Genomic DNA, 14769 nt, shown 5'->3' with positions numbered 1-14769 from the left:
CGGCCTGTACCTTACAGAGGTGACTTTCCCAATCAGGGCTAAAAATGACCACATCATCGAGGTAGGCAGCTGAGTAATCACGATGTGGTCGCAGAATCAAGTCCATCAACCTCTGGAAAGTTGCAGGCGCTCCATGTAACCCGAATGGCATCACTACATACTGGAATAGCCCATCAGGGGTGGAGAATGCAGTTTTCTCTTTAGCCTCACCAGAAAGTGGAATCTGCCAGTAGCCCTTTGTGAGATCGAGGGTGGTTATGTACCTGGCGTTACCCAACTTCTCAATCAACTCATCTACCCTGGGCATAGGATACGCATCGAACTTGGAGATCTCATTCAACTTTCTGAAATCGTTACAGAACCTCCAAGTTCCATTGGGCTTTGGGATTAGCACAATTGGGCTGGACCATTCACTCTGTGACACCTCAATTACCCCCAGAGCAAGCATACGTTTTACCTCGGCAGATACGGCTTCCCTACGTGCCTCCGGTATCCTATAGGGCTTAAGGTTTACTCTGCTTCTAGGCTCAGTTTCAATGTGATGATGGATGAGGTGTGTACGCCCTGGGAGGTCAGAGAACTTGTTTTTGTTTTTCTGTAAAAATTCCTGAGCCTCCTGTTTCTGTGACACTGATAGAGTATCACCTACCTTGACTGGAGGGATTGGTTGTGACAAATTATTAACAGTATTTGTCGCCACCAAGGATTCCCTGTCTTTCCAGGGCTTGATCAAGTTTATGTGATAAACTTGGAAAGGCTTCCTTCTACCTGGTTGGTGCACCTTGTAGTTCACCTCACTGATCTTTTCAACAATTTCATAGGGACCTTGCCACTTCGCCAAGAATTTACTCTCAACAGTGGGGACTAGTTTAAGGACCCTATCGCCTGGGTTGAATGTCCTGATTCTTGCGGACCGGTTGTAAATTCTACTTTGGGCCTCTTGAGCCCTCTGGAGGTGTTCCCTTACCAGGGGCATTACAGTGGCTATACGGTCCTGCATTTGTGCTACATGCTCAATAACACTCTTGTATGGGGTGGACTCATTCTCCCATGTCTCTTTTGCAATGTCCAGTAGACCCCTAGGGTGACGACCATAGACCAACTCGAATGGTGAGAACCCTGTGGACGCTTGGGGCACCTCCCTAATAGCAAACATGAGGTAGGGTAATAAATGATCCCAGTCACGACCATCTTTTGCCACCACTTTCTTCAACATATGTTTCAAAGTTTTATTAAATCTCTCCACCAATCCGTCCGTCTGGGGGTGGTATACAGAGGTACGGATGTGTGAGATTTTAAATAGTTTGCATAACTCCTTCATTACTTTCGACATAAATGGCGTACCTTGGTCAGTTAGGATTTCTTTGGGGATCCCAGTCCTAGAAAACATATAAAACAACTCACGTGCAATTGTTTTAGATGCAGTGTTTCTTAAGGGTACAGCCTCAGGATAGCGGGTCGCATAATCCATGACTACCAAAATATAATGGTGTCCTCTAGCTGACTTTACAATGGGACCCACTAAATCCATGGCAATACACTCAAAAGGCACCTCTATAATAGGGAGTGAAACCAAAGGACTGCGAAAATGTGACACTGGGGCACTAACCTGACATGTGGGGCACGACTCACAGTATTTTTTAATGTCATCATATATGGCCGGCCAAAAAAAACTCTGGAGAACCCTCTCTCGCGTTTTGTCAGTCCCCAAGTGTCCCCCAAGAACATGGTTATGTGCCATGTCAAGCACCTGACGCCGGTACGGCTTAGGTACCAGAAGCTGTTCCACAATCTCATCTTTAACCTTATTGACTCTATAGAAAAGATCATTAGTCACCGAAAAATGTGGAAATCTTTTTTCAGCATCTGGTTCCTGGGGTACCCCGTTCATAACAGCAACCTGCTCTCTCGCATTTTTGAGAGTGGGGTCCTGTAATTGTGCAGCCCCAAAATTATCGCTAGACACCTCTAAGTCTAGTATATTTTGCTCAGTGGGAGGAGCCTCCTCCTCCCCAGCCAGGACCTGCAAAGGAAAACAATCATTTTCATCCTGTACACTTTTATCATTCACAGTGGACAAGGCAACCACCTTAGAGGTATCCTCACTCCTTTTGGGGATTTTTCTTTTTTCCCAGAGAGCCCAGAATAATGGAAAATCGCGCCCCAATATTACATTATGCATGAGGTTTTTAACCACACCCACTTCATATTGTACGGTGCCTTGTTCAGTCCCGACTTTAGCCAGCACTATAGGGTACACTTTTGTATCACCATGTATGCACACAACACTCATATGCTTTTTAGACTCTAAGTCCCCAGTCACCAGGCTAGCATGCACCAAGGTTACGAGGCTTCCTGAGTCCATTAACGCTTTAACAGGAAAGTCATTGATTGTGATGTCGCAGATTTGCGGTTCAGTCTCTAGTCCAGGAACTGCAGCACAAGATGGTTCCGCAAATAGCGACTGACGCCGGCTAGCGTCACACTCCATGGGTTCAGTGGTAAGGGGGCAACGGGCAGACACGTGTCCCGCCTCATGGCATCTCCAACACTGGATAGGGCCTGGTCCCCTTGGCAAGGAGTCCTTTTTAGAGCCCCTTAGCCACCCGGGACCATCACCAGCCTTTTGTCCCTGAGACACCACTTGAGCCCTTTTCCCCCCCATCAGCACCCCTCCACACTCCCCCAATAGATGGAAGTCTCTTACCAGCTGACGGCACAGATCTGGCGCTCCGGGGAGGTGAAGATGCTGCAGGAACATCACGGAGGTAGTCCTCAGTCGCCTGGAACCTCTCCACAAGGTTGACAAGTTCGTTTGCATTCTTAGGATCACCTTGTCCCACCCAGCGTTGCAGGTCAGTAGGAAGCGCTCGGAGGTAGCGATCCATCACGATCTTCTCTAGGATTTGTGCAGGAGTAGAAGTGTCTGGCTCCAACCACTTTCTTGCCAAATGGATTAGGTCATACATCTGGGACCTCGCTGATTTGTCCAGACTGTAGCTCCAGTTGCGTACCCTCCGGGCACGGACTGCAGTAGTAACTCCTAGTCGGGCAAGTATCTCCTCTTTTAGCCGAGTATCGTCCTTAACCTCTTGCTCACTGAGGTCATAGTAGGCCTTTTGAGGTTCACCTGTTAAATAGGGCGCAATTACCTCTGCCCACTCAGCGGCTGGTAACTTCTCTCGCTCAGCCACGCGCTCAAATACTGTTAGATAGGCTTCAACATCGTCCTCAGCAGTCATCTTTTGCAGCGCTTTCTGCACAGTCCTTCTCCCAAAAAAAATCTCTGGAGCGGCTCCCATCACTGTGGGTGGATTAGCAACCACAGGCGCCTCTCGAATTGCTATCAGGTGCTCGATAAGTTGTTGTTGTGCAGCCATGGACTGTTCATGTCCTCTATTGGCCTCTGTCTGAGCCTGCTGTTGTTGCAAACTCACTTGCATAAACTGCTTCAGCATCTCCTCCATGTTGCTGGACTGTTCTTGGAGTGTAGTTGCAGCTTTCACCCAGGACATCAGCAGCTGTAGCCAAGTCTGTCCACACCGTTGCCCCTAGCAACCGTGTTGCCCGCTACCTCCACCAATTGTAAGGGATCTTCCCGGGGTAGGGTGTGTTTGGACACAGTTCACAGCAGACTTGGCATTTATAAAGCAGATCTTGGCGTTTATTCGTGGTACAAACAGTCCAGCAAACAAAAATATACAGCAACACCGTGCTTTCTAAGTACAACAAAAATAAAAGACCTAGCCCGGCTGGGCGCTTACTAACAGGTTCTTCTCACCTATCTGACACTTACAAACACAGCGTCTTTCGCCTGGATATCGCAGGGTGAGTTTTAGCTCCAGCAGTGGCTGTGCTTGCAGCTTCCTTCAACACACAGACTGTTCATTCCCTGGCTGAGAGCAATCACCTGCAGGCCCAGCAGAGCCTTTACCTTCCCAGGCTAATTAGGATCAAAGCTCACCTGATCCAAAACCCAGAACTGGATCGGGGGGTGTGGAATGACAGGTCCCTCTACCAAACCTACCTGCCATTCCATATAAACCCAGGCCCGGCAAAATTAAATAACAACTCAGCAGCATATCGCTGCTGAGAAACTGATCCATCCTGGATTTACCATCTCACACTGTGTAGCAACCTAGGTGAGATGTACACCCCCTCGATCACTTCTCCAGTGACATGTCTACAATATATATATATATATATATATATATATATATATATATATATATATTTTTTTTTTTTTTTTTTTACAAATATGTAGTAGTTGATGGATGTTAGGTAAGTTGATGGATGTTTTGTATGTTTTATAATTATAAAAGAAATAATAAAGAAAGATTTGAAACAAATGAGGTGTGCTTAGTGCATGGGATGTCCTGTACTAGAACTGACCATTCTTTTTTTCTACTTATTAGAATTTAGGTCGTTATAGGCCTCCAAAGTTGAATAACCTGACATATCTCCAAAATAATACAATAAAATGGTTTCAAATGAGGTGTGCTTAGTGTATGGGATATCCTTTATTATTACTGACCATTCTTTTTTTCTACTTATAAGAATTGAGGTCGTTATAGGCCTCCAAAGTCAAATAACCTGACATATCTTCAAAGTGCTACAGTAAAATGGTTTCAAATGAGGTGTGCTTAGTGTATGGGATGTCCTTTATTATAACTGACCATTCTTTTTTTCTACTTAATAGAATTGAGGTAGTTTTAGGCCTCCAAAGTCGAATAACGTGACATATCTCCAAAACGCTACAGTAAAATGGTTTCAAATGAGGTTTGCTTAGTGTATGGGACGTCCTGTACTAGAACTGACCATTCTTTTTTTTTCTACTTATTAGAATTGAGGTCGTTATAGGCCTCCAAAGTCGAATAACATGACATATCTCCAAAATGCTACAGTAAAATGGTTTCAAAAGAGGTGTGCTTAGTTTATGGCATGTCCTTTATTATAACTGAACATTCTTTTTTTCTACTTATTAGAATTGAGGTCGTTATAGGCCTCCAAAGTCAAATAACGAGACATATCTTCAAAATGCTACAGTAAAATTGTTTCAAATGAGGTGTGCTTAGTGTATGGGGTGTCCTTTATTATAACTGACCATTCTTTTTTTCTACTTATTAGAATAGAGGTCGTTATAGGCCTCCAAAGTCAAATAATGTGACATATCTCCAAAACGCTACAGTAAAATGGTTTCAAATGAGGTGTGCTTAGTGTATGGGATGTCCTGTACTAGAACTGACCATTCTTTTTTTCTACTTATTAGAATTGAGGTCGAAATAGGCCTCCAAAGTCGAATAACATGACATATCTCCAAAACGCTACAGTAAAATGGTTTCAAAGGAGGTCTGCTTAGTGTATGGGACGTCCTGTATCAGAATTGACCATTCTTTTTTTCTACTTATTAGAATTGAGGTCGTTACAGGAATCCAAAGTCAAATAATGTGACATATCTCCAAAACGCTACAGTAAAATGGTTTCAAATGAGGTGTGCTTAGTGTATGGGACATCCTGTACTAGAACTGACCATTCTTTTTTTCTACTTATTAGAATTGAGGTCGTTATAGGCCTCCAAAGTGAAAAAACGTGACATATCTCCAAAACGCTACAGTAAAATGTTTTCAAATGAGGTGTGCTTAGTGTATGGGACATCCTGTACTAAAACTGACCATTCCTTTTTTCTACTTATTAGAATTGAGGTCGTTTTAGGCCTCCAAAGTCGAATAAAGTGACATATCTCCAAAACGCTACAGTAAAATGGTTTCAAATGAGGTGTGCTTAGTGTATGGGACGTCCTGTATCAGAACTGACCATTCTTTTTTCTACTTATTAGAATTGAGGTCGTTATAGGCCTCCAAAGTCGAATAACATGACATATCTCCACAATAATACCCTGAAACCTGTTGGAGATGCAAAATAGAAAAGGGTACTTTAGAACACATATGGTATAGCTGTTACAAGTTAAGAGATTTTTGGGGTAAGATAACAGAAATATATCAGCGAGTGACAGGTACTAGGATAAAGATAGATATAATGATAGTACTATTCTCTCTCACACCTAAATCATTAACACAGAAAGAGATAGAGTTTTTGCACTGTATGACTACAGCTGCAAAAGTTGTAATAGCGCAAAAATGGAAGAAGGAAAATGCTCCATTAATAATAGAGTGGAAATGTGAAATGAGTGAAACACACTATATGGAGAAGCAAATAAGAGAAGAAGGATGAATGAATGAATGAATGAAATACTTATATAGCGCACAATGCGAACTGAATCGCCTCTAGGATATGTGGAGAATCCGATTTCAAAGCATTTGAAAAAGTGGGAGGAGTTTTGCACCTCAGGGAACCTTAAGGAATATTTGTAAGTGAGGAGCGATGGGGTAGGTGGGAGGGATGAGGGCTGATTTATATATATATATATATATATATATATATATATATATATATATATATATATATATATTTTTTTTTTTTTTTTTTTTTTTTTTTTTTGAGAAATATGTAGTAGTTGATGAATGTTAGGTATGTTGATGGATGTTTTGTATGTTTTATAATTATAAAAGAAATAATAAAAAAAGATTTGAAACAAATGAGGTGTGCTTAGTGTATGGGATGTCCTGTACTAGAACTGACCATTCTTTTTTTCTACTTATTAGAATTGAGGTCGTTATAGGCCTCCAAAGTTGAATAACATGACATATCTCCAAAATAATACAGTAAAATGGTTTCAAATGAGGTTTGCTTAGTGTATGGGACGTCCTGTACTAGAACCGACCATTCTTTTTTTCTACTTATTAGAATTGAGGTCGTTATAGGCCTCCAAAGTCGAATAACATGACATATCTCCAAAATGCTACAGTAAAAGGGTTTCAAAAGAGGTGTGCTTAGTTTATGGCATGTCCTTTATTATAACTGAACATTCTTTTTTTCTACTTATTAGAATTGAGGTCGTTATAGGCCTCCAAAGTCAAATAACGAGACATATCTTCAAAATGCTACAGTAAAATTGTTTCAAATGAGGTGTGCTTAGTGTATGGGGTGTCCTTTATTATAACTGACCATTCTTTTTTTCTACTTATTAGAATAGAGGTCGTTATAGGCCTCCAAAGTCAAATAATGAGACATATCTCCAAAACGCTACAGTAAAATGGTTTCAAATGAGGTGTGCCTAGTGTATGGGATGTCCTGTACTAGAACTGACCATTCTTTTTTTCTACTTATTAGAATTGAGGTCGAAATAGGCCTCCAAAGTCGAATAACATGACATATCTCCAAAACGCTACAGTAAAATGGTTTCAAAGGAGGTCTGCTTAGTGTATGGGACGTCCTGTATCAGAATTGACCATTCTTTTTTTCTACTTATTAGAATTGAGGTCGTTACAGGCCTCCAAAGTCAAATAATGTGACATATCTCCAAAACGCTACAGTAAAATGGTTTCAAATGAGGTGTGCTTAGTGTATGGGACATCCTGTACTAGAACTGACCATTCTTTTTTTCTACTTATTAGAATTGAGGTCGTTATAGGCCTCCAAAGTGAAAAAACGTGACATATCTCCAAAACGCTACAGTAAAATGTTTTCAAATGAGGTGTGCTTAGTGTATGGGACATCCTGTACTAAAACTGACCATTCCTTTTTTCTACTTATTAGAATTGAGGTCGTTTTAGGCCTCCAAAGTCGAATAAAGTGACATATCTCCAAAACGCTACAGTGAAATGGTTTCAAATGAGGTGTGCTTAGTGTATGGGACGTCCTGTATCAGAACTGACCATTCTTTTTTCTACTTATTAGAATTGAGGTCGTTATAGGCCTCCAAAGTGAAAAAACGTGACATATCTCCAAAACGCTACAGTAAAATGTTTTTAAATGAGGTGTGCTTAGTGTATGGGACGTCCTGTATCAGAACTGACCATTCTTTTTTCTACTTATTAGAATTGAGGTCGTTATAGGCCTCCAAAGTCGAATAACATGACATATCTCCAAAATAATACCCTGAAACCTGCTGGAAATGCAAAATAGAAAAGGGTACTTTAGAACACATATGGTATAGCTGTTACAAGTTAAGAGATTTTTGGGGTAAGATAACAGAAATATATCAGCGAGTGACAGGTACTAGGATAAAGATAGATATAATGATAGTACTATTCTCTCTCACACCTAAATCATTAACACAGAAAGAGATAGAGTTTTTGCACTGTATGACTACAGCTGCAAAAGTTGTAATAGCGCGAAAATGGAAGAAGGAAAATGCTCCATTAATAATAGAGTGGAAATGTGAAATGAGTGAAACACACTATATGGAGAAGCAAATAAGAGAAGAAGAATATGTGGAGAATCCGATTTCAAAGCATTGGAAAAAGTGGGAGGAGTTTTGTACCTCAGGGAACCTTAAGGAATATTTGTAAGTGAGGAGCGATGGGGTAGGTGGGAGGGATGAGGGCTGATTTATATATATATATATATATATATATATATATATATATATATATTTTTTTTTTTTTTTGAGAAATATGTAGTAGTTGATGGATGTTAGGTATGTTGATGGATGTTTTGTATGTTTTATAATTATAAAAGAAATAATAAAGAAAGATTTGAAACAAATGAGGTGTGCTTAGTGCATGAGATGTCCTGTACTAGAACTGACCATTCTTTTTTTCTACTTATTAGAATTGAGGTCGTTATAGGCCTCCAAAGTTGAATAACATGACATATCTCCAAAATAATACAGTAAAATGGTTTCAAATGAGGTTTGCTTAGTGTATGGGACGTCCTGTACTAGAACCGACTATTCTTTTTTTCTACTTATTAGAATTGAGGTCGTTATAGGCCTCCAAAGTCGAATAACATGACATATCTCCAAAATGCTACAGTAAAAGGGTTTCAAAAGAGGTGTGCTTAGTTTATGGCATGTCCTTTATTATAACTGATTCAGTTATAATAAAGGACATGCCATAAACTAAGCACACCTCTTTTGAAACCCTTTTACTGTAGCATTTTGGAGATATGTCATGTTATTCGACTTTGGAGGCCTATAACGACCTCTATTCTAATAAGTAGAAAAAAAGAATGGTCAGTTATAATAAAGGACACCCCATACACTAAGCACACCTCATTTGAAACAATTTTACTGTAGCATTTTGAAGATATGTCTCGTTATTTGACTTTGGGGGCCTATAACGACCTCAATTCTAATAAGTAGAAAAAAAGAATGTTCAGTTAAACTGAACATTCTTTTTTTCTACTTATTAGAATTGAGGTCGTTATAGGCCCCCAAAGTCAAATAACGAGACATATCTTCAAAATGCTACAGTAAAATTGTTTCAAATGAGGTGTGCTTAGTGTATGGGGTGTCCTTTATTATAACTGACCATTCTTTTTTTCTACTTATTAGAATAGAGGTCGTTATAGGCCTCCAAAGTCAAATAATGTGACATATCTCCAAAACGCTACAGTAAAATGGTTTCAAATGAGGTGTGCTTAGTGTATGGGATGTCCTGTACTAGAACTGACCATTCTTTTTTTCTACTTATTAGAATTGAGGTCGAAATAGGCCTCCAAAGTCGAATAACATGACATATCTCCAAAACGCTACAGTAAAATGGTTTCAAAGGAGGTCTGCTTAGTGTATGGGACGTCCTGTATCAGAATTGACCATTCTTTTTTTCTACTTATTAGAATTGAGGTCGTTACAGGCCTCCAAAGTCAAATAATGTGACATATCTCCAAAACGCTACAGTAAAATGGTTTCAAATGAGGTGTGCTTAGTGTATGGGACATCCTGTACTAGAACTGACCATTCTTTTTTTCTACTTATTAGAATTGAGGTCGTTATAGGCCTCCAAAGTGAAAAAACGTGACATATCTCCAAAACGCTACAGTAAAATGTTTTCAAATGAGGTCATCCTGTACTAAAACTGACCATTCCTTTTTTCTACTTATTAGAATTGAGGTCGTTTTAGGCCTCCAAAGTCAAATAAAGTGACATATCTCCAAAACGCTACAGTAAAATGGTTTCAAATGAGGTGTGCTTAGTGTATGGGACGTCCTGTATCAGAACTGACCATTCTTTTTTCTACTTATTAGAATTGAGGTCGTTATAGGCCTCCAAAGTGAAAAAACGTGACATATCTCCAAAACGCTACAGTAAAATGTTTTTAAATGAGGTGTGCTTAGTGTATGGGACGTCCTGTATCAGAACTGACCATTCTTTTTTCTACTTATTAGAATTGAGGTCGTTATAGGCCTCCAAAGTCGAATAACATGACATATCTCCAAAATAATACCCTGAAACCTGCTGGAAATGCAAAATAGAAAAGGGTACTTTAGAAAACATTTGGTATAGCTGTTACAAGTTAAGAGATTTTTGGGGTAAGATAACAGAAATATATCAGCGAGTGACAGGTACTAGGATAAAGATAGATATAATGATAGTACTATTCTCTCTCACACCTAAATCATTAACACAGAAAGAGATAGAGTTTTTGCACTGTATGACTACAGCTGCAAAAGTTGTAATAGCGCGAAAATGGAAGAAGGAAAATGCTCCATTAATAATAGAGTGGAAATGTGAAATGAGTGAAACACACTATATGGAGAAGCAAATAAGAGAAGAAGAATATGTGGAGAATCCGATTTCAAAGCATTGGAAAAAGTGGGAGGAGTTTTGTACCTCAGGGAACCTTAAGGAATATTTGTAAGTGAGGAGCGATGGGGTAGGTGGGAGGGATGAGGGCTGATTTATATATATATATATATATATATATATATATATATATATATATATATATATTTTTTTTTTTTTTTGAGAAATATGTAGTAGTTGATGGATGTTAGGTATGTTGATGGATGTTTTGTATGTTTTATAATTATAAAAGAAATAATAAAGAAAGATTTGAAACAAATGAGGTGTGCTTAGTGCATGAGATGTCCTGTACTAGAACTGACCATTCTTTTTTTCTACTTATTAGAATTGAGGTCGTTATAGGCCTCCAAAGTTGAATAACCTGACATATCTCCAAAATAATACAATAAAATGGTTTCAAATGAGGTGTGCTTAGTGTATGGGATATCCTTTATTATTACTGACCATTATTTTTTTCTACTTATTAGAATTGAGGTCGTTATAGGCCTCCAAAGTCAAATAACGTGACATATCTTCAAAGTGCTACAGTAAAATGGTTTCAAATGAGGTGTGCTTAGTGTATGGGATGTCCTTTATTATAACTGACCATTCTTTTTTTCTACTTAATAGAATTGAGGTAGTTTTAGGCCTCCAAAGTCGAATAACGTGACATATCTCCAAAACGCTACAGTAAAATGGTTTCAAATGAGGTTTGCTTAGTGTATGGGACGTCCTGTACTAGAACTGACCATTCTTTTTTTTTCTACTTATTAGAATTGAGGTCGTTATAGGCCTCCAAAGTCGAATAACATGACATATCTCCAAAACGCTACAGTAAAAAGGTTTCAAATGAGGTGGGCTTAGTGTATGGGACGTCCTGTACTAGAACTGACCATTCATTTTTCTACTTAATAAAATTGAGGTCGTTATAGGCCTCCAAAGTCGAATAACATGACATATCTCCAAAACACTACAGTAAAATGGTTTCAAATAAGGTTTGCTTAGTGTATGGGACGTCCTGTACTAGAACTGACCTTTCTTTTTTTTCTACTTATTAGAATTGAGGTCGTTATAGGCCTCCAAAGTCGAATAACATGACATATCTCCAGAATGCTACAGTAAAATGGTTTCAAATGAGGTGTGCTTAGTGTATGGCATGTCCTTTATTATAACTGAACATTCTTTTTTTCTACTTATTAGAATTGAGGTCGTTATAGGCCTCCAAAGTCAAATAACTAGACATATCTTCAAAATGCTACAGTAAAATTGTTTCAAATGAGGTGTGCTTAGTGTATGGGATGTCCTTTATTATAACTGACCATTCTTTTTTTCTACTTATTAGAATTGAGGTAGTTTTAGGCCTCCAAAGTCGAATAACGTGACATATCTCCAAAACACTACAGTAAAATGGTTTCAAATGAGGTTTGCTTAGTGTATGGGATGTCCTGTACTAGAACTGACCATTCTTTTTTTCTACTTATTAGAATTGAGGTTGTTATAGGCCTCCAAAGTCGAATAACATGACATATCTCCAAAAAGCTACAGTAAAATGGTTTCAAATGAGGTGTGCTTAGTGTATGGGACATCCTGTACTAGAACTGACCATTTTTTTTTTTCTACTTATTAGAATTGAGGTCGTTATAGGCCTCCAAAGTCAAATAATGTGACATATCTCCAAAACGCTACAGTAAAAGGGTTTCAAATGAGGTGTGCTTAGTGTATGGGACATCCTGTACTAGAACTGACCATTCTTTTTTTCTACTTATTAGAATTGAGGTCGTTATAGGCCTCCAAAGTGAAAAAACGTGACATATCTCCAAAACGCTACAGTAAAATATTTTCAAATGAGATGTGCTTAGTGTATGGGACATCCTGTACTAAAAATGACCATTCCTTTATTCTACTTATTAGAATTGAGGTCGTTTTAGGCCTCCAAAGTCGAATAAAGTGGCATATCTCCAAAACGCTACAGTAAAATGGTTTCAAATGAGGTGTGCTTAGTGTATGGGACGTCCTGTATCAGAACTGACCATTCTTTTTTCTACTTATTAGAATTGAGGCCATTATAGGCCTCCAAAGTGAAAAAACGTGACATATCTCCAAAACGCTACAGTAAAATGTTTTCAAATGAGGTGTGCTTAGTGTATGGGACATCCTGTATCAGAACTGACCATTCTTTTTTCTACTTATTAGAATTGAGGTCGTTATAGGCCTCCAAAGTCGAATAACATGACATATCTCCAAAATAATACCCTGAAACCTGTTGGAGATGCAAAATAGAAAAGGGTACTTTAGAACACATATGGTATAGCTGTTACAAGTTAAGAGATTTTTGGGGTAAGATAACAGAAATATATCAGCGAGTGACAGGTACTAGGATAAAGATAGATATAATGATAGTACTATTCTCTCTCACACCTAAATCATTAACACAGAAAGAGATAGAGTTTTTGCACTGTATGACTACAGCTGCAAAAGTTGTAATAGCGCGAAAATGGAAGAAGGAAAATGCTCCATTAATAATAGAGTGGAAATGTGAAATGAGTGAAACACACTATATGGAGAAGCAAATAAGAGAAGAAGGATATGTGGAGAATCCGATTTCAAAGCATTGGAAAAAGTGGGAGGAGTTTTGCACCTCAGGGAACCTTAAAGAATATTTGTAAGTGAGGAGCGATGGGGTAGGTGGGAGGGATGAGGGCTGATTTATATATATATATATATATATATATATATATATATATATATATATATATATATGCATATATATATATATTTTTTTTTTTTTTTTTTTTTTTTTGAGAAATATGTAGTAGTTGATGGATGTTAGGTATGTTGATGGATGTTTTGTATGTTTTATAATTATAAAAGAAATAATAAAGAAAGATTTGAAACAAATGAGGTGTGCTTAGTGTATGGGATGTCCTGTACTAGAACTGACCATTCTTTTTTTCTACTTATTAGAATTTAGGTCGTTATAGGCCTCCAAAATTGAATAACATGACATATCTCCAAAATAATACAGTAAAATGGTTTCAAATGAGGTGTGTTTAGTGTATGGGATATCCTTTATTATAACTGACCATTCTTTTTTTCTACTTATTAGAATTGAGGTCGTTATAGGCCTCCAAAGTCAAATACCGTGACATATCTTCAAAGTGCTACAGTAAAATAGTTTCAAAAGAGGTGTGCTTAGTGTATGGGATATCCTTTATTATAACTGAACATTCTTTTTTTCTACTTATTAGAATTGAGGTCGTTATAGGCCTCCAAAGTCAAATAATGTGACATATCTCCAAAACGCTACAGTAAAAGGGTTTCAAATGAGGTGTGCTTAGTGTATGGGACATCCTGTACTAGAACTGACCATTCTTTTTTTCTACTTATTAGAATTGAGGTCGTTATAGGCCTCCAAAGTGAAAAAACGTGACATATCTCCAAAACGCTACAGTAAAATATTTTCAAATGAGATGTGCTTAGTGTATGGGACATCCTGTACTAAAAATGACCATTCCTTTATTCTACTTATTAGAATTGAGGTCGTTTTAGGCCTCCAAAGTCGAATAAAGTGGCATATCTCCAAAACGCTACAGTAAAATGGTTTCAAATGAGGTGTGCTTAGTGTATGGGACGTCCTGTATCAGAACTGACCATTCTTTTTTCTACTTATTAGAATTGAGGCCATTATAGGCCTCCAAAGTGAAAAAACGTGACATATCTCCAAAACGCTACAGTAAAATGTTTTCAAATGAGGTGTGCTTAGTGTATGGGACATCCTGTATCAGAACTTACCATTCTTTTTTCTACTTATTAGAATTGAGGTCGTTATAGGCCTCCAAAGTCGAATAACATGACATATCTCCAAAATAATACCCTGAAACCTGTTGGAGATGCAAAATAGAAAAGGGTACTTTAGAACACATATGGTATAGCTGTTACAAGTTAAGAGATTTTTGGGGTAAGATAACAGAAATATATCAGCGAGTGACAGGTACTAGGATAAAGATAGATATAATGATAGTACTATTCTCTCTCACACCTAAATCATTAACACAGAAAGAGATAGAGTTTTTGCACTGTATGACTACAGCTGCAAAAGTTGTAATAGCACGAAAATGGAAGAAGGAAAATGCTCCATTAAT

This window comes from Lithobates pipiens, unplaced genomic scaffold (genome assembly GCF_037356315.1).
Source record: "Lithobates pipiens isolate NorthernLeopardFrog02 unplaced genomic scaffold, aLitPip1_a1.2 Scaffold_18, whole genome shotgun sequence".
NCBI classification, from domain to species: domain Eukaryota; kingdom Metazoa; phylum Chordata; class Amphibia; order Anura; family Ranidae; genus Lithobates; species Lithobates pipiens.
The sequence above is the reverse complement of the archived record's forward strand: the minus strand, read 5'-3'. Positions refer to the sequence as shown.